Here is a 20164-nt window from a genome sequence, read left to right as displayed (position 1 = left end):
CAGGGTCAGAATTAAAGTTCATCTGAAAAGGAACACAAACACATGACAGGGTTTGAGAGAGCACAAATAACATTTCTTATACAAAGCACTCTGCATTGTGGGGCAGAGGAGCTCCCGCTTACAACAGGACAAGAGGTGGTGTCCCATATTAGGATATATCTGCCGCGGAGCACTTCTGTCTGCAGACATCAGCCACAGCGACGCGTCCACTCGGCCACTCTGCCTTTGCCTCACTGGTCACATATGTTTAATTAAGATACCAAAACCAATGAGAAATGGATGTTTCTCACACGCTTAACTACTGATGTGCTGTCAGTGGAGCGCGTATGTGCAGAGAATCTGATATTTTAAGGACAAAACATTGTCCCCCTCTTCCACAAGAATTTCTGCCTTAGCTGACAAAAATCCTTTTGTGTCATACTGCATTATTTTCTATGACCTATTGCCAGTTTCTCACTCAAGGCTTTGGTACAATGTGATACATCGGATCCTACAGAAATGCTGATATCCATTATGTTTACGTAAGTTGTTAAAACCAACACAGTTACCAGGGAACACGCAAGCTAGGCTTATATAAAATATTTGCTAATACAGTTAGCCTGGCAACATCAACTTGGAATTCAGTGGTCTTTCCACCTGCTTCTCAGTGATGACTTACATTTTTTTCCCTGGGGGTCAGCTATCCACCCATTTGCTGCTCCAAAAATCAAGTTTACAGAAATAAAGTAACTTTCTAAAGGTTATGCAAGATCTGCTGTAGAGAAATGTGTATGCATTGTTATCTATGAAAAACCTTTTTGGTTTTCCTACAAAATTCTTTTTTTTTTTTTTTTGTATTGCAGATGAAATCCAGAAATGTGAAAGAATTAGAAGTGGAAACTTGGAAACTTTGTGAAATTCAGCTTTGGAGGATATATTATGCTGTGTTTAAAGATGATTCTCGCAGGTGGAGGGCTGGGTACTGGGTTCCCTGCATGGGTAGGGCAGGAGTCACCCCCTGACTCTTCTCCCCAGGGCAGGATGGCTCCCTGGGCGCCTGCCTGGCTATGGAGATCTGAGGGCTCAAAGGCTTTAGCAACAGTTTGTTTCCTATTAAATAGCAAGAGGAGATATTCAGTTCCTCAGCCAGGCAATTCCCAGTCATCTCCAGCTAGAGGAGACAAAAGATGAGCACATCAGTGGGGTGAGTAGAAGCAAGAGAGGGCAGAGCTCCTGGCCGAGAGAGCTGGGGCTGTTCAGCCAGGAGAAGAGAAGGCTCTGGGAAGACCTTATCGTGGCCTTTCAGTACATGAAGAGGGCCTACAAGGAAGCTGGAGAGGGACTTTTTACAAGGGCATCTAGTGATCAGATGAGGGGTAATGGCTTCAAACTGGAAGAGGGTAGATTTACATTAGATACCAGGAAGAATTTTTTTATACGGAGGGCGGTGAGGCACTGGAACAGGTTGCCCAGGGAAGCTGTGGAAGCCCCATCCCTGGAGGTGTTCAAGACCAGGCTGGACGGGGCTTTGAGCAGCCTGGTCCAGTGGGAGGTGTCCCTGCCCATGGCAGGGGGGGTGGAACTGGATGATCCTTAAGGTCCCTCCCAACCCGAACCGTTCTATGATTGTGAATAACGTGCCAGGGTCCCGTTAGGCCCGGCTCAGACGCCCCGCAAAGGCTCGCTGCTGCGCCTTTGGGACACTCGTATTTCCCTCCGTCCCGCGGGTCGGGAACAGGAAGGCGCACGGCCGTTCGCCCCGCCGCCGGCGGGGCCGGGGCAGCGCTGCCCAGGGACACCGCGGGGTGGCGCTGCGGCACCGGCACACACGGCGCGCGCCGGCGGGCGGGGCCACCCGCCTCCACCCCCCACCCCCCCTTCCTCCTCCTCCTCCCTGCTGCCCCGCAGCCCCAGCCTCCGGCGCGGCTGCCGTCCCTTAAGCAAGAAAAAGACTGGGGCAAACCGGTGGTTTCGTCTTTTTACAGAAACAGGGTCAAGCGAAACCCACTGCGTTTCATCTTCTAGAGGAATTATAGTACAATTTTTAAAAAAAAACCCAAAAACCAAACCAAAACCCAAAACAAACAAAAAAACCCCAAACAAAACAAAAAAAACAAACTAAAAAAGACCCCAAAACCAAAAGCCCATCCTGACATCTTCATACTTGTGAAGTCCTGTAAACTCACCGTGAACAATTTTCTTTATTTTTTTTTTTTTAAATTATTGGGAAAGAGGATTTCTCCCCACCATTGTAAAAAGTAGGCATTTAGTTTGGACGAACATCTGAAGCGGTATTTGAAGATTTCGTGGAGTAACTGGCAGCACAATCAAAGGGATCTGGATAAATTCATGCTCGTTTCCACTACTAGTGTTATCTTTGAATTAAAGGGAAAGTTCTATCTCAGAGTTTTAACAATTACATATTATACATGAAATCAGAACAATAAATATAAATTGCAAATAGAGATAAGAGCAAAGAATTCATTAGTCTGGATAGCTATGGTCTTCATAAATGAAAATGAAGTATTTGAAGTGTATTAGGCAGAAACTACTTACTTTTTTTTTTAGCTAACCCAAAACGTTTCATAAAAACGTATCAGCAGTATACTCTGTCAGTAACCTCAGATAAGCAGGGGATCCTCTCTAGTTAAAAGCCAAACTAAGGGTTCGTATCTGACTGTAAAGGAGGTTGAAAGCAGTTGCTCAAGTTATAACAAAGGCCGCAACCACTTATCTGATCCCTCCTGGAGATGACCTAAAGTTGTATTTACAGTCATGCGGCTCCATATGCTATTCATGACAAAAGGGGCTGGGGGAGGGGGGGAGTGGGTGTTAAGGGATCATAATTCAATATTTAAGATCCTGTTATGTACAGCTGGATTCCCATCCACCGTTTCTCACGAACGTCTCCTATATGTTCAGATAGGTTGGTCAAAGCTTTCTAGCTGGAAACAACTACCCTACTTCTGAAAGCTACGCCAAGACCCTGGCATGAAAAGTAAAACTGAACCCCAACTCCAAACAAAAGTAGCAAGTCCACATATTACCATCAACAACATTCTCCACAGTCCAAATGCACTGGGATGAAATGAGCACATCTGCTTTAAGTCAACAGGCATTTTGGGAAGCGTCTTCACATGAAAAACATCTCTAAAGCCTTGTACCACACAGACAATAAGAGTTTTACTGCACGGTAGTCGGAGCTTTGACTGTGCTATTTTTGACCAACACAGGTCTTACCTATTTACAGGTCATAAGATTGTTTATATAAATTCTGTTTATGCCACTGATCTTAAAAAAAGGAATTTGTGCAGAAATTTCCACATGAAATAATTTTCTATGCAGAAGCTTCTCAGGAGGCACAAGATGGGCAGAAGGGTTTTTTTTCCTCAGCTTTACTTCAGTCCCTCATGCAGATGGCAGATTTTGCACCAGGGAACAGAAGAGGGAGTGCTGAAGAAAAGAAGAGATGAAGTGCACAGCTCTAGGCTTTTTCATTGCTTTCTAGAGCTCCAAAGGGACCAGGGGAAACGGGATATAAACTGGCTGTTCTGACTTATGCTGGTGTTCAGGCAGGGAACAGGTGGCCCTTGTATGTCTTAACCAAAAATATCACTTACAATAACCTTAATCCTAATTTTCCCCTGAGTACTATGGGGATGGGGAAAAGAGCTGAGGCCAGTCTTTCAAAACCAGCCCCAGTAATACTACAGCAAAGAGAGAACACCGGCTTTTCTCCCAGACATATGAACCACCAAATGAGTCACAGTCCCTATATTCTTCCTCTCCACTCCTTATCCCAACTGTGCGGTGCATGAATCTGATTTAGACTGGTAAGACTTCAAGCTAGAATAGAATGTAGCCTCCTGTCAAAAGTGAAACAATTATTAAAAAAAACAGTATTACCTTTCAACTGAATTTGGAACAATCGTCCATACAAAAGAAATGAGGCTGTAAAACTGATCTGTTTTGCCCCATGGGTTTGGGGTTTATTTTGTTGTTGTTTTGATTTTGTTTTGACTGTCATAAGGGAAGTTTATACCCATTTGGAAATATGGAAGTTGTACCCACATTTGTAGTTTCCTGGTTGTCCTGAAGCCTTTTCAAAAAGCAGCATCAGATACAGAACATCACAGATCTCTAAAACAAGGCTGACTTAAGTGCTATGATGCAAGAAGAGTTGACTGTTCTTTCAGTTTCTTTGGAGCTTTTGTGCGAGTTGCACGTTTACAGCACAGCCCTTGTCCCTGTTGTTGTGTTGGTTTATTCTCCTCCCCTTTCCTATCAAACCACTTCAGTATGAGCTGTTCCTCAGGACAGTCCCCAACAATTGGCTCCAACAGGGAAACTTCCTTGACCCCTTTCATAAGGAGCATTCGCAAATGTAGTACTTTCAAGCTTTTCGGCTGTAGACTTGTCCTTCTATAGCGGTCTTTTTAGATTTCAGTAATATATTGGTTCCATCAACCTGCTGGCAAACTTCCTGCTTCTGATGGATTTGAAAAAAAAAAAGGTTTTTATTGTTAGATTTTGCACACTTTCTCCTCCTGGCCGGCTTTATTATGGCTTCATGTTTAGCTTGACAGAAGTTTTCTTATCTTTTCTATGTCCTTCATTTGGACTTCCACTTATTGAAGGTCATCTTTTTTACTTCTAATAACCTCTTTAGTTTACTTTTAGTCATACTGGCTTCCCTTCTCATCTTAGACTTCAGGAGTATTGGACCAGACTCCAAACACTCTTTCTGAAAATGCCAAAAGAAAAAGAAAAAATTACCCAACTTCTTGAAAGCTGAGAGGTATTTTTTTTTTAAATTAAGTTTGAAACTGAAAAGCATGCCAACCCTGTAGGAGAAAACCAAGGTTCAAAGTAACTTGCTCCCTCTTAGATTTCCCCCGAAGTCATCGTAGTTTTCCAGGATGAAAATAGAAGCATCTGAATAGCTGATGGAGAATACCTTTCATGTAGGGAACCCCAGGAGGCAGAGAGATTTAGGTATGAGATTAAGTTCTTCAATATGCAAAACATCTACTTGCAGGTCTAAAAGGTCTAATCAGATCGTACGATGTGATGCAAGTTCAAAGAATTTAACATGGGCATGTACTGCAGCGCTTAGGAAAAAATACTGTGATGTTGATAATGCAAGCGGCTCTGAAGTGAATAATTCTCAAAGCACATGCGTGGGGCTAGCAAAGACTGTGCCCTTAAAACAGTAGTTGAGAGGGAATGTGTGATTTAGTAAATCAGTCAAGCAGTGAGCTTTCATCTTTGGAGCCCTGGTTTATAACTTACTTAAGGCATTAATTATAAGTGTCTTGGGTATCTGTCCCTCACTTAATTAATCTCCACACTTATGTGAAGTGTGAATCCAGATCATAACCAGAAGCTCTTCTAGCACAGACAGCCTCATCTGACTGGAAGAGAAGGAAAGCCACTTCGGGGTCCAGACGCTGTGGAAAGAAAACTCATACCTAAAGACTTACAAATATTTGTGCACCAGAGATGGTAGGAGATTTCGCCTTCTAGCCCAGCAGTAATCTTCCGAGTCTGAGGATCCTGATCTGAACAGGGATCCTCAAAATTATTGCACCGTGTAACTTCCCATCAAAGAAGCTTTCACAGGATTTAGCGTTATTCTGCAGACTTTTCTTAGTAGGTTACATTAGCTCGTGCCGATTCATATGGTGGCTAGACCTGTATCGTTAACCAGATGAGACACTTTAGAGCTAGTATGGATATCTAGATTATTGTCCTATTACTGTAGAGTAGACATGTCTATAACCTTATGGTGTCTGGTCATTGTGCAGTGGTGTTAAATTTCTGATTCAAAGGATGTCGTCCACTGAAACTTCATTGATTAAAAGAAAAGGAAGGAGAAAGCAATAACAAAGGGTAATATGAAGAGGAAAGAGAACACAAATAGAGGAAGAAACAGGTACCAAAAAGAGAAATAGATCTTGGAGAAAAAAATATGAAAAGCAGCAGACATGTCAAAGGCAATTAGGTTGACTTAAATGTTTCAAAACCTGGGCTTCTCTCGTAAAGCACATTAAGTGGAGAAACACTAGCAAACATGGTTTGTTTCACTGCACTACAGAAAGCACTTGCTAATTAAAAATAAATCAAAACTTAGATCTCTGGGCACATGTTGGTCTTGTTACCTGTGTAACTTGATTTTTAAAGATTTTTGATGTCTTCTAGTGATGAGTTCATAAAGAATAAAGCATCTGTGGATTAAAAAAAAAAGACAAAAAGCTTTTTAACTCACCATTGTTCTTTTCAAACAACTGCAGCATGAACATTCTTCATATGATTGGTTTTGCACATGAGTTGAAGATATAATTCTATAATGGACTCATCAGGTTATGGGAGCTTCTACGTGTACCATTTATGCATCTGTTTATTATTGAAAAGGTAGACGTGCACACACAATATTGCAAAGTATTATTAGCCACTACAACAACATTTAAACATTAGATGGTAGTACTTGTTTTAGTTTTTTAAGATTTTTCTGGTGTAGTTATTCTACCTGTGGTCAATCTTAAATTACAGTTACAGTTAACCAAGGCATTACAGCTATGTCTGAGTCACTGCTTCAATTTGGAAGCTCAGTTGTGCCTACCTTCTAGAGTACTGCAACACATCAGTGTTCAGAATTTAAAATTTTGTAGATCAGGGATTATTAAATGGAACATCTGAATCCTCTCCCCCACCCCCTTCCCCCAAAGGACAAACAATATTTCTCAGATAGTACAATCCTTGTCTGCAGACCCACTGAATTTGGTTCTGCAACTCCAGGTAATGGTCATTCTTGATGAATAATCACAGTCTTATCTTGACGAATAATGCTCAGTCCAGCTTCACTTCTGCTCAATATTTGCACTGCATAAAGTGTAGTTAAGTAACTGAGTTAAATATAAAATACTGCTGTTGAATGAAATCACGAATAGCTTTATGATGAACATTTTTTCCTGACTGAAACTGCATAAGTTTTTCCTACTCACAGTAAAGCTATAGTTCTATTATTATTATTCTAATAGAGGATACAACAACTTTTCCACTTTTTGAGCAGAACCGAATGTGTTACAGAGGCATCTGTTTATAATTGTCAAAGGTCTGGCTTCACAATAAGTGCAAAATCACCAATAACTAACATACCTGCAAATTTCAGTCACCTTTTTTGTACAGAAACAAGCTGGGGGATGATGTAGAAAAAAGGCAAGAGGCTTCCCACTGGGGACCAGGATAGAGTTCATCAGATGACCTAGAAGAAGTTTTTTTGGCAGAAATACAATGATTATTAAAACACAGTATAATATATATTTGCCATATCACCCTCAAGGTTGTTGAAAAAAACTTGGAAGCGTACTGCTTAATAGCTTAACACTGGATTCCAAATGGATAGCATCTCACTTTATTTAATTTAAAACTTCTGATTTGGGGTTGATTTCCTAGCTTTTAGGCACCAGTTTTTGAGTTGTGAGAACTTGAGAGTACTGTTATTTTTATCTCCTTTTTTCCAGTTAAGGGTAACCAAACCCTAGCTTTCTATATGTAATTTCTTCTCATTGCCGTAAGCTCTGTGCATGCACACGCGTATAGAGGATCATTGCTTCATCTAGCTCTTACGGACACAAAGTGCTTCAGAGGGACAATCTGAAATGTCATTTAGGACTGTTTTCGAGGCAAAACCATAAAGTTCCAGCTGTGTTGTTGTAAAATTACAAAGCTAAAGTGAATCTCAATTTTATTTTGTTTGGAACCCAATGGGCAATCTTTGCTACAGAAATCAAGCAGATGAAGGATCATGAATTCACGTCTCTTGAGCCTCTTGCGGTTCACCAACAATTCAGATGTGGCTCAAGCATGCAGGCAAAGTCACACCACAGCAGCACTGTCACAGTGGGGCCAGCCCTATGGTAATCCACATACCCAGCGAGACGATGAAGCCATCTAATGGGGAGCATTTACTCAGTTCATTGGTTCATCCCCACCCCTGGAGAGGGAGGTGGCTCCTTCAGAGCACTGCTGGTACCTCCTACACCACAAAGCTTTCCTGGAGCGTTCTTCCCAAGTTTGGCTTTCTGGCACTCAGTTCCTTCAAAATTTCCTAATGATAGTCCTAACATCAAGCAAGTTGTTTGCTCCACCACTGGATAGATCTTTTTGTGGGTTTTTTTGACCTTTCAGTCAAGAAAAGTCACATATCAGCAGGGATCTTGCTTGAGAAGAAAAGTTATTATGTCTGCAAAAAGCATTAGTTCCTTAAAAAAAAACAAAACAAAACAAAACAAAAAAACCAAAACAGAATATACTAAGACTGTGTTTTCTGTGTGCCCTCACTTGAAGAGTGAACTCTGCTGGTCAGATTGCGACAGGGACTCAGGAGACTCAATAGAATGAGTGGGACACAAGGAGATAAAACACTCTTATCACTTAATCTGGAAAGCTAACATGACTTCCCCTTCTATATGGGGAAAATAAAAAGGAGACACTTTTAACAAATAAAAGCTTCATGCAAATGCTCTGAAAAAAAAGTGAGGCTATTTTTTTCCACTTAAATGGATTATATTGAAATGTCACTCACCAAAATATATTTCAAATAGTTCATACAGACCATCCAAAACATGGACAAAAACCCCACAGTCTTTATGAACTTTTTTTTTTCCCCTGACTCTACACTTCTGCCTGTTTTGTTGGGCGACCATGAGGCAGGCAGAGGGGTGTAACACTGCAAGGAGTTTGGTAGGGGGGGCAGCTTAAATAAGAGCCATCACTGTGTAAATAATTTGACAGTCATTTCAATTGCATTGCTTCCTGATGGGGATAGACAACTGATGCCCTTATTTCCGTATGAGAGCAGCAGATATTTTAATAACCACGTCATTTGTCACAAGCAGGCTATGAATATTCAATAAAAAATATTTCCTAAAGTGTTTCTTATCCTGGCCTTCTTTCCTTCCAAATGAAATTTAAGAGAAAATGAGGAGAAAGTCACAGCTGCTTGCTCTACGTTCCCATTTTCTAACTTCATTGCTGCTGTTCTGGGTAATACTACTACTATTCAATAATCACAAGAAATCCTGGGTTGCAAGTAACAGATTTCACATCTTTTGTTCTGCTTTAAATGCTTACCCTTGAGTACTTAAAAGAGGCCTAGAAAATAGTAACCACCGCTGCTGTAGCTGTCACGTTGACCTCTTCTTTGTGGCTGTTTAACAGAGTATAAAGGATGGCGTGAATTGTACTAATCTGACACCGTTAAGAAGCTTCAATAAAAAAATAATCAGAAAAAATTACTTTTGTTCCTTTATCAGACTTGTAATCAGAGAAACCAGTGATTGCAGGAGCACAGGACCTGAGGTCCATGTTGATGCCCAGCTGCTGTCCCTTAAGATTTATACTTGGGAAATAACGACAATCTTGTTTTACCTTTACTATTCCACCTGAATATATAAATAGATTAGGGCCATAGGTATAGCATCTGCCAGGAACTACAAATATTTAGGATTTGGAATTATTCCTGCAGAAGCCAATGGAAGTATTACTGATGATATTAATGAATGTTCCTGTGAGTACCTTAGGCCTATTCTGACATCCACTGCATGTTTTATTTTTTTCCAAGCATTTAACAGGAACAACTATTTGTATAGGTGTTACACAATTGTGCTATAGGGAAATGTTGAATTACAAAATAAACTGCATTCCTGACAAATTATAATTACTGCCCAGGAGAGTGAACACCAAGAAACTGCTTCCTCTCAGTTGTGGGAACCAGGCGTGTGCTGTGCACCTAATCAGAAAAAAAGATACAAATCCCCCAAATAAAAAAAAAAAAAAGAATTCCCACAACCAGAGGACTCACACAGATTCACACCAACAATGTTTGGGATTTCAGAGTTCTGTGCAGATGTCAGATAGGGGACTGGGATAAAGGGACCAGTGCCATATAACTAAGGTTATATGAGCTGACATAAAGGCAATTTGAGATTAGAAAATCTCCTCCCAAATCCAGAAGCAAGAAGTATACCGCCTGTTTACCAGAATTAATTCCTTTCACCTCCATGATATGGCTCCAGACAGACATAACACATGCAAAGGGCAGGATCTGTCCTCTTCACCTCTTGCATTACACAGTGCTATGTCAAGAGTTTCAAAGATGTGTCACCATCACCTCAAAGTGTTAAAAAACCTCCCAAACTATAAACCAAGCCTCAAAATTCTTGAGATATGCTAAAAAGTAGACTTAAAAATAATAAATGCTTATTTCTTTTAATTTGCTGGTTCCCTTTCATGGTATGTAAAGTTCATGTATTTCAGATTTTTCTCTAAAGCCACAAGGGACAAAAATGTATTTCTTTTCCAATAAAAGCTGAGATTGTCAGGTGAAAACTGGATGGCAGTCCATACTGTGAAATTCATGAAGCTGGAGGACTCAGCAGTGGCAAGGTGACAGGCTCCAGTCAGACGAGAGCAAGAGGTGGGTGGCCATGGCCAGCCAGAGTTGGTGGGGGCTGATCCTTCTTAAGAGCCAGAAAAAACTAAATTGGAGCCAAGAGATTTGTGGCACGGTAAGCATGACCCCAGACCACATTCCTACCAGGTGCCTCTGCGTCCTGCCACGCAGGCAGGACCACTGCTGTCATCAATCCCTCAGCACATGCCCCCACCTACCCCAACACACCTAATTCCCCTCATGTGGGTTCTCACCAGGCTGACGGGGATTGTGTGCTCTTCCGTAGTCCTCCCACAGCCTGCCCACCTCCCTGGAGGGTGCGAGGTGTCTTTTCATGGAAATGGGAGCACAGAAGCACCATGTGGGGCCCCAAAGACCCCATGATGACCTAACTCCCCTTCCCCACCAAGCCTGGGGTTTACACATCCCATCTGCCAGAGCTGAAACCTCTGCATACCCCAGGTGTACAAAAAACCCTCTAGGGCAAAGCAAAAGTTGAAGGGCACAAACTGCCTCTGTGAGTGGGTCTTTAACAAGATGCATGTGAGTTATAAGGTAATTTAAGATCAATAAAATGGGCATATCTTTTTCTGTTTCCTCATTCAAGTGGAACATCCTTGGGCTTAGGGCAAAGTCCTCAGAGATGTCCTCCATCTTTCTCTTACAGTTTATATTTTTTCTCTGACTCATGGAGACAGTCAGACAGCCTGTCTTTTCTGTCTCTCCTGTGTCCCAGCCAATTTCCTTTGATCTTGTCTGGACATTCAGTGAAATAAAAACAAGTTCCTCAGCCCCTCCTTCCTGCAGTACCTTTTTGCTTCAAAAACAAGTTGGCTTTGCTTCTCCAGCCACTCCTGATTTTTCATTTCTATTATCTGTGGGGAAAGAGGGATACACTCTCCACCTGTCCATCTCTTGGAGAAGTTACAGGAATCAGTTCTCATAGCTTCAGCCATGTCTCGTCCTCCACCTATGTTTCCAGCTAAACATGAGGTGAATAAGGGTCACTGATATACCATTATCTCCAGCTTCTCATCTGGGAGAAGATCATAACGAAGAATAGTATGCTTTAGCAATAGCAGGAGCCATGCTGAAAAACGACCTGTATTGTATGGATGTCAAAAGCTTCACATCGGGGCAAAGACTGAGGCAATGACTTTTCTTTTGTGCCACGACAGCCTCTTCCAACCAACCAGTTCTTACCTCTCTCTGTAACAGCCCCTTTCAGAAAGACTGAGACACTAATATGTTTTTCCTTACAGTTTTCCCAGAGGCAAGGAAGCGCAACTTTAGAATAAGTGGGAAAACTGAGGTGCAGAGAGACAGGTTAGCACACCAAAGATCACACAGCTCATCTGCGGGGTAGCAGATCAGGGTCTCCAAGGCCACTCTCGAGTGCCTCAGACACTCAATTGCTCCTCCTTCTGTCAGTTTTGGAGCCAGGAGATGATGTCTGAGCACCCTTTTAATAAAAAGAAAACCAGGTAAAGCTTTCAGATATAGATCCAAGACTCAAGCCTTAATTCTCCACAGAAGCTCAGTTTGCTCCAATTTCAGGCAAGGCTAACTAAAGAAAATCCTCTGGGCCACATCCTCCACTCATTCAACCCTGCATGAAAACACTTAAACCAAGGCAGCTTCACCAAAGTTGCCCTCATAACTTATTTACTTCTCACTCCTTGGATGTAGCCCCCACCCAAATGAGACTGAATCATGTAAAGCAAAAAAAAGACGACACTGATTGTGAAAAAGGGAGAAAGAGAGGGTAGAGGAAGAATGCCATCCCCGTCCCCACCACCACCACCTTTTCCGTAAAATCCTGCCTTTGCTGGCATATTACTTTAGCAAAAGAAGGGCGCATGGGTCGCATTTAGGATGAAGTTCAGGTTCCACCTGTAGTTGATAGCTGGACCAAGTCTCCAGTACAGCCAGTTTGTTAACACTCATAGCTTGTCCTTCTAAGCAAAAGTACACCAAAGACAATGGGAAATTTAGAATTTGGACTGGATAACAAGTATTTAAATAGCTTTCCAACTCAATGAGGCATTTTAAGCTTTTCATTAGCAATAATTATGCAAGAAGTAGAAGTCACCACCAGAAATTTTACAGAGATTAAAGAGGCAGGATTCAAAATGAATTTAAAGTTAGAAAATTAGATTGTACATTAACACAAGAGGCAGATAGATGAAAGCTATTGCTACTGTGAATCATTGTCTTGGAAAAATTAATTGCCTTTTTTTTCTTATGTTGCTTTTTTGAAACTTTTGACTATTAAAGGACAAAAGTTTTAGTTTTGAGGTGCTAATAACAGTACTCAGTGAGGTAAATGAAGAGAAACATCATGTTGAATTAGCCCCCTAAATTATCATGCAACTATTCATTTATGATTTCAGACCAGGAACAACAAAAATCCTGTCTTTTGGCAAATGAGATCTTTCCCTCATTCTTCCTGTATGCTACATCAGGCCAAGCCAACCCAGAGAGAGCTAGAGATTTTGGTTACTGATGTAGAAACGGAAGTTCTCTACCCCAAAAGTGCTTCCATGTAGGTGGATTCAGAGCAGCAACATTTAAAAGATCACAGCCCTTGTGTAAGATGCTGCCTTTTTCTCCAATAATATTCCAGAAGTAGCAACAGAAGAGCTGTAACACAGCTGGAGGCCCTTGGAAACCATTCTGATTTACTGAAGTAGCTGCATACAGCACTGTAAAGCTGACCCTCGTGCTCCTTCGAGAGCGAGCCTCTACTTAGAAAATTCATCTTTCATTTTCGCACCACATGGGTCAAGAATTCCTGAGGGACCGTGGACTTTCAAAATGCAATTTGCCTACTCTTTGAAGGGTTGTGGTGTACAAAGCCAGCCTCAGCTCTCAGTGTGAGTGCTGATGCCGGGCTTTCCACCCAGCATGCTTTCTTGCTCCGGGGCAGCTAGAGCCTCATTAGGAACAAATGCTGATTGTGACCATGGACAAATGTTGGGTAGAAGGATGAAGGCAAGCAAAGACTTCTGGAGCCTTTGCCCCATGGCTTGCATCTCTGTAGAGACAAGCTACAGATTGGTTGCCCAGATCAAATTCTTAAGAGGTATTTGAACCTTTAACTAAGCAAAGTTTCCCAGAAAGATGTAATCAAGGGCCTCTATCAAGATGGAAGTAGCTTACTGATAGGAAACAGACTTCCTGAAACATGGAAGAATTATTCCCCACAAAGAGAAGGACAACCTGTTTGATTTTACAAGCGTGCAGATTATTTAGAGAGCAACCAAGTCACCTGTAATGGGCCTGTTCTCTAAAGGTCACTACTGTCCATCCAGAGAAACTTCAAATATTGGCAATGTGATTATTCTAGGTTGGTAGTGCTGAACAAGTACATACAACCTGGCGCACTAGTTTTCTTTATCCATTTTTGATTGAGGAGTTGAGAGTTTCAAATGGACTGAGCTACTCCGGAACACACGTTTGAAACTATCAGCAGGATGTGCTCCAAAATCACAGAGCACATCAAAAGTCTTGCTCTGCAGGAATCAGAAGAGGCCAAGTCCTCAACAAACTCTGCTAACAAGTGAAGCTCATTTGGCTTTGAGAACAATACACTGATGACTGCCAAACCATCCATAATAGCTTTAAAATACACTGTAATATAACAGGATGAAAGTACAATATATTCTTACAGAGCTGCAGAAGCTGTAATTTCACGTTCCTGAATTCCTTTAGAAATGGATGTGAGTTCAATTCCTGGTCGTGCTAGTAAAAGACCTCTGTGATTACAGGACACAGGAGAACCAAGGCTCTATAAATGTGAAGCAATAAACTTTCCTTACCTAAATAATGTAGGGGCTACGTGTTCCTGGTTGAACCGCAAGCTCTGGTGGTACAGTTAAAGCAGACTATGAGGGGCTGCTACAGGATTAATAATGGCAAATGATACTTCACAAAAGGCATACATTGAGTTAAATAACGTGGAGTCTCCTCAAACACAGAGAACTGCCTGCTTGTAAGAAGTCTTTAGTTTTGATTAATCATTTGTAATCTGATCAAATGGAAGAAAGCAAGCTGCCTGGTGCAAATGACTATTTTCCCCTTTCTTAACAGCTGACCCAACAATTGGGCACCCTTCTGGGTTGAGGAACAAATTAATATTCCTCAACTGACTTGAAAGCATTTAAAGACTGAAAAAGGCTGCATATGGGGATGTAGCTAGAAGTGGGTTAAGTAGTAAGCAATTAGCTGCATATAAACCATGAATCAGTCTGTTTTGATGATAAGACTGTAATTTCAGCTTTTGCCTTTTCAGTACATTTCACAAACACAATAGGCAGGCTTATGCTGAAATGCGAGAAAAATATAACTCTTCTGTCGAGCGAACACATTTCTTTTTCATTCCTTACTGCTCTCTAGGAACCAAAAGGGAGGCTCAGTGCAGCACTGCAGACACTTTCTGAAGTTGTGTTTGTATGGTCAAGCCCTTCGAAAAACACAAGGAAAAGATTCACATTAACATTTGAGCGTCCCATTGGGAAATGAAAGACATCACCAATATGATCAACAGATCAGACTTTCTGTGTGATGCCATGCTTTTAAACAGTTCAGTGTGACTGTCTATAAAAAGCTGATAAGTACTAAACGGCCGATTTCTTCTAGCTAAAAATATCCCCTTTCCTAAATTGAAAGTAAGGCTTGTATTTTATGTTTGTTTGTTGAGTGTTTTTCTTCTTATTATTTTTATGATACAATAAATACTTACATCTCTACCTGAGTTCACAGAGTAAAATTATTAGGGATGTTTGAAAAGGAGACTAGAGGTAACACAGAAGTTCAAGAAACAAGAAATGAGGAGTGCATTAATCTGGGGAATGCAAGAAAAAAAAGCAACACTAAAAAACTCTTCAGAGTCATCTTAGAGTTTCTGTCCTAAACTATTTTAATTGAAGTCATTTTATGGTTCAAATCACTTGCAGTGCTTGATTTGACAGTATCAGAGGCCTGGTCTACACTTTGATTGGTAGCATAAAATCTGATCAAACACACCGGGTTACAGAGTGACCAGTGTTAAAATAAAGTTAAATGAAAAGAGGGTATCGCCATGACTGTTTTAACCACGAACCACAACATAAGGCTAATTGAACAAAAATGTTATAAGGATTAATTATTTTTTTTATGTGATGATTTTTATTCTTTGGGCTTTCTCCCAAATTTCCTTCTACTCAGAGGATTTTAGGTTAAAAAGTGTCATCTGTCTGGCTAGAAAGAAATGGAAGTTCTAGGGGGACCCATTAACTGGGGCCAGTTGCAGCACAATAAATTGTGATAGATCCCTACATTAATTTGGTCAGCACTTCACGTGTGAAATGTGTCATCAAATTGTACTCGTTTCTTTCCTACTATGCACACACAGGAAAACGCCTTTTCTGCAAAGATGGAAACAAGGATACAAAGGGAAACAATTTTTCAGAGGTGCAGCCTTCTCCGTTGATTTTCTTTAGCCTCTCAAAACTTCATGGCTAACTTTTGAACTCTAGCTTTCTTACTGTTCCTACTCCAATACGTAGGCATACACCTCTGAACCACTAATGACAGTTATTTATATCTATATGCAGTTATGAACCTGGCCTTGGAAGTATTTCACAGACAGCCCATGGCATTTCAGAGCAGTAGTCATGGTTAGGCTGAGCCCAAACTGTGCAAAACAAGAGCTCAAGCTCTTACGCAGTGTAGTAACAGGAGTTCTGATCCTTGTTAGAGACCGGAGTTGTGTTTTAAGAATACAGCACAAAATCTGCTTCCTTTTTATATGAAAAATCAATGTAACTGCAATAAGAATAAAACATGAAAGAGACTATGCTTCTCAGCAATCATAGCAGTAGGGTCTAGAGGATAGGAATGCCTTTTCCTTCTCTTATTCGTGTATGTCCTTCTGTTCATAGTATGCTGGGACAGCAACACCAACGATGAAGCACTGCAGTGATTTAATGATAGTTTGGTAGGTAAAGGGTTAAGGGAGCGAGCGTGTCTGGAGCAAGGAATAAAATGAAGAAACCCTGGCTGCAGTTCACATCAAACTGCTGTGAATTAGTAACACAGCTGGGTCACTTAGGCATCTTCTGTTCCAAGAATGGTTTTCTCTACTTCAGTCAACCAAACGGTAAGATCATGTAGTGGATAGATTCACCAATTCCTGACCTCTTCTCAGAGTTTTTCTCTGCATGCTCATGCATGGGTATGCCTGTGGGTCTTGGAGCAGGCTCAAGATGGACCATCTATCCTATCTTCTCTCTAGGCATGACCATACATTAACCTGTATTGCCCAATATGTGTTTTTAAAGTCAATTTTTTCATGCCTAATACAACCACGTTAAGCCTGAGTGACTAATGGAACACACTCCAGTAGTCAGATAGAGCCAGGAGTGTTTTGGAACTGGTCCTTCTCCTTACCACATGTAAACACAGAGAAGATAGCTAGCAGGAAAGTTAACTAGAAGTTTAGTACCTTAGTTCTGGTTTACCAATGGAGAACTGATCTTACATTGATAGCATTTTAAAGAAACATTTACAGCAGAAATAGAACAGATACAACTGCTCTTTGGGCATTTCTCTTGTAGAAAAATCTTATGAAGTTTGATAGGAATTAAATACATACGTATATCAATATTTACTATAGTTGAGTAGAAGTGACTTATAAAGGCCTGCAGCTATCAAAGCACTCCTGCCTCCAGTGGAGAAAAGCCAGATAAGAGACTGTTGGCATAACACAGAATGAAATAATTTCTCTTTTTAAACATCCTATAGAATCCTATGCATATGATGTAGTTCTCTGTTCGATTCCACAGGGAAGATATCATTTCCTATCAGAGTCCATCAGGTGTGTGTATGTAGGTTTCCTTTCACAGACCCCTCAGCATAGCCAGAAAATTCATTTTCTCCATGTAAACTAAATGGTGTAGCTCTTTTTCCTCTGAAGTCATGTGATGTCTGTCACCACAAAAACAACCTATGTGCAGCTGAATCTAGTTTTGGAGCCTATGCTCTTGCATATGGTTTCTAGATGGAAGCAAATATGACTGCAACAGAGCTATTTAACTTCTATATTGTCACACAATGATTAATTTCTCTTTTATTTTCAGCATGAAAGTCTGTGGCATAGACCCCCATATGGTAAAATAATAGGCTGAAAGATTAGCCACCACCAACATCTGTTACTTGTCCCTGATTTCACTCTCTTTCAAGGGCTGATTGCAATTTCAAAATCTTTCATTGAATGAGTCTATTTTCTTTCAAGTTATTACCTAGATGGCTTCAGTAATTCTATATAGATGAGGCCTGAAAAAGAAATGCTGAGAGCAGTGAACGCGCGTAATACATTTGCATAATGCAGTGGAAGAGAGGGTGCTGTGAGAGGAAATTCGCAGGGCTGGCGTCTCGATTCACCAGTCAGTGTTTACAAGAGTGTAATTCCATTGCCTGCTTTGGAGTCACTCCAGAGAGCCACGCTGCTGCAGGAGAGAAATGAGGTATTCAACGTCCCACTTCTTACCAAAGTCATCCATTGTGTACAACAGGTGAGCGATAATAAACCGTTTATTCTTTTAGTATGCCTTTCTGCTACATGTTGTTTTCTTCAGATCAGCATTTATGTCTATATAGGTGAAATTATTATGTCCAAAGCATAGGAAAGTAAAAGGGAGAGGGGAGGAAGGAAGGATAAGGAAAGACAAACAAAGAGCAACCATATCTTCGGTAAGCATGAAGGGGAAATCAATAAAAAAAACCTACTCTGTAATCAAGATCCCCACTAAGTTGCATGACTGACAGGCTCCAAGTCAAATTAATATAACTGTATTAAAAAGTAAAATAACTGTACCTTTGGCATGCAGCCCTTCAAATGCATGCCAATATTTGCAGAAGACCCCTTGCCATTTGGAGGCTTGGCACTGCTGGCAAAGTGGACACCGGTTGTCCTGCGTGGTGCTTTGTGGAAAGCATGAACCGTTCTTGTGGATGAAGGTTAGTCAACCAAGCCTAGAAAGCAAACTCTCATGTTTAGTCTGTGGCAAATCCTACTGAAAGAATCCACACTACCACTTTTTTTTGCTATAGGAGACACTACGAAGGCATAAGCTGTGTCTACACATTTTACCAGCAGCAACCTTGGAAACACTACTGTTGTTTCTGAAACAGAAGTAGAAACAAATAACACTTCTGATAGTAGCCCTATTTATATTCCCATTCGAGCAGGAAAAAAACCTCCACCTTTGTGCTTTTGGACAAAGTTGTATTTAGAGCTGCCCTCTTCCTTCTCTGTCTCTGTGTGCAAATTCTAGCTGTGGACCCCCCTAAAGGCTGCCAAGTTTTCCCTGTTTGAACTTTGAAACTATATGTACAACACGGCATCAATGAAAAGTGATATTTTTCTACGATATGGGTAAAAATGTTCAACTTCTATAACAGTAAAATAAAATTTCACTATCAAATTTTCCGTTTTGAGTGAGCAATTGCTTTATTCCAGGCTATCGTTAAAAGCACTTAGTCTACCGGATCTGCCTCTGTTAATGCCCTTCTTTTTTCATACAAAATATTTAACTTGCAGCTTTTGACTCCATTCTGTCAGCTGAACGAATGCTGAAGTGTCATGACTGGCCTTGCATTTGCTCCACAAGCTGATTCAAATCACACGTGCTCTGAGCCATTGTGGTGTGGGCACATTGCAACTACAGAATCCCACTCTTCTCCTTAGCCTGATCTTGGGTCCCCTTGCCTGTAACACACCCCATCCTCTTCACTTTCTAAATTAGACTTTGGGCATGTGAAAATGTCTTCCCTGCTTGTAGAGTGCCTAGCATATCATCAGGAAGCAATAAACAAAAACCTCGAAGAGGTACTTCATGCCACATGGAGTGAACTCTGTTTTCTAGATCCATCACTTCGATTGTTCTCTGTGGGATATTGGGCCTGATTCTCAGTGGAAGTAAATCAGCACAGCTTTGCGATGCGTGACAGAGCTGCCCCAAAACTGAGCTACTAATGTTTATGTGCAGGAACAGTCTCCATGTCACTCTTATGTCTGGCTCGTGATTCAGAAGACTGTAACTGTTTGACATAGCCCATGTATTTGTTATTTTAGGGGGCTGGTTGGAAGGAGATGGCAAAGGTTTAGGAGTCAATGATCTCCATCAGCTCTACAAACAAGGCAAGACTGCTGGGCTTTGTTTTCTTTTGGGAACTTTCCAAGCATCAGTACTTTGCAAGTTACCCCCATAGGCAATTCAGTGTCTGTTTCAACTTAATGCGCTTTGTTTTTCAGGCCACAAATAAAATCAGAACAAAGTAAAAGTTCAGATTTGTTTGAAAACAACCCAAATTGTGTACCGTGTGAAAAGAAAGGTAAAAAGAGGGTCACGGAAGCTGGGAGTAGAGAGGGCATGGGATAGGGAAAAGCTCTCCAGAGGAGGGAAAGTGGTTTTTAACACACAGAAAAAGAGTAAACTGAAGAGAAGAGAAAAAGGTAATAGTTATAAAGTCTACATGAAAATAATTTTTAAATACTGTAGCTCCCTTTCTCCTGGTGAGGTTCTGGTCTCACTCAAGAGAGGGTCAAAGGGACTGAAAATGCTAGTTCTTGTATTACCAGTGTATTAGGGGCACATGAACCAGACAACAGCAATACAATCAAGGTAACAGGCAAATTCTGCCCTTGATTACATTAATTCACCTAATTTGAGAACCATGTTCTAT

The 20164-nt window shown here is 41.0% G+C and overlaps 1 long non-coding RNA gene across 2 annotated transcripts in view; it reads right to left on the bottom strand.

Annotated features, from left to right (window-relative positions):
* Positions 1–488: 488 nt before the first annotated feature.
* The window catches only part of LOC141737851 (uncharacterized), a 76132-nt gene continuing 56456 nt past the window's right edge, over positions 489–20164 (bottom strand). Inside the window, exons 2-7 of one of the 2 annotated variants that reach the window (XR_012585249.1) lie at positions 18294–18451; positions 9115–9190; positions 7138–7243; positions 6141–6206; positions 5463–5673; positions 489–4723 (exon numbers count right to left, since the gene is read on the bottom strand). This is a non-coding gene — a long non-coding RNA (uncharacterized LOC141737851). The remainder of the gene's footprint in view (positions 4724–5462; positions 5674–6140; positions 6207–7137; positions 7244–9114; positions 9191–18293; positions 18452–20164) is intronic. The other variant, XR_012585250.1, reaches the window with a different exon arrangement.

This window comes from Larus michahellis, chromosome 1 (genome assembly GCF_964199755.1).
Source record: "Larus michahellis chromosome 1, bLarMic1.1, whole genome shotgun sequence".
Classification (NCBI taxonomy): domain Eukaryota; kingdom Metazoa; phylum Chordata; class Aves; order Charadriiformes; family Laridae; genus Larus; species Larus michahellis.
Note: the sequence above shows the minus strand (reverse complement) of the source record. Positions and strands in the feature narration are given on the sequence as shown.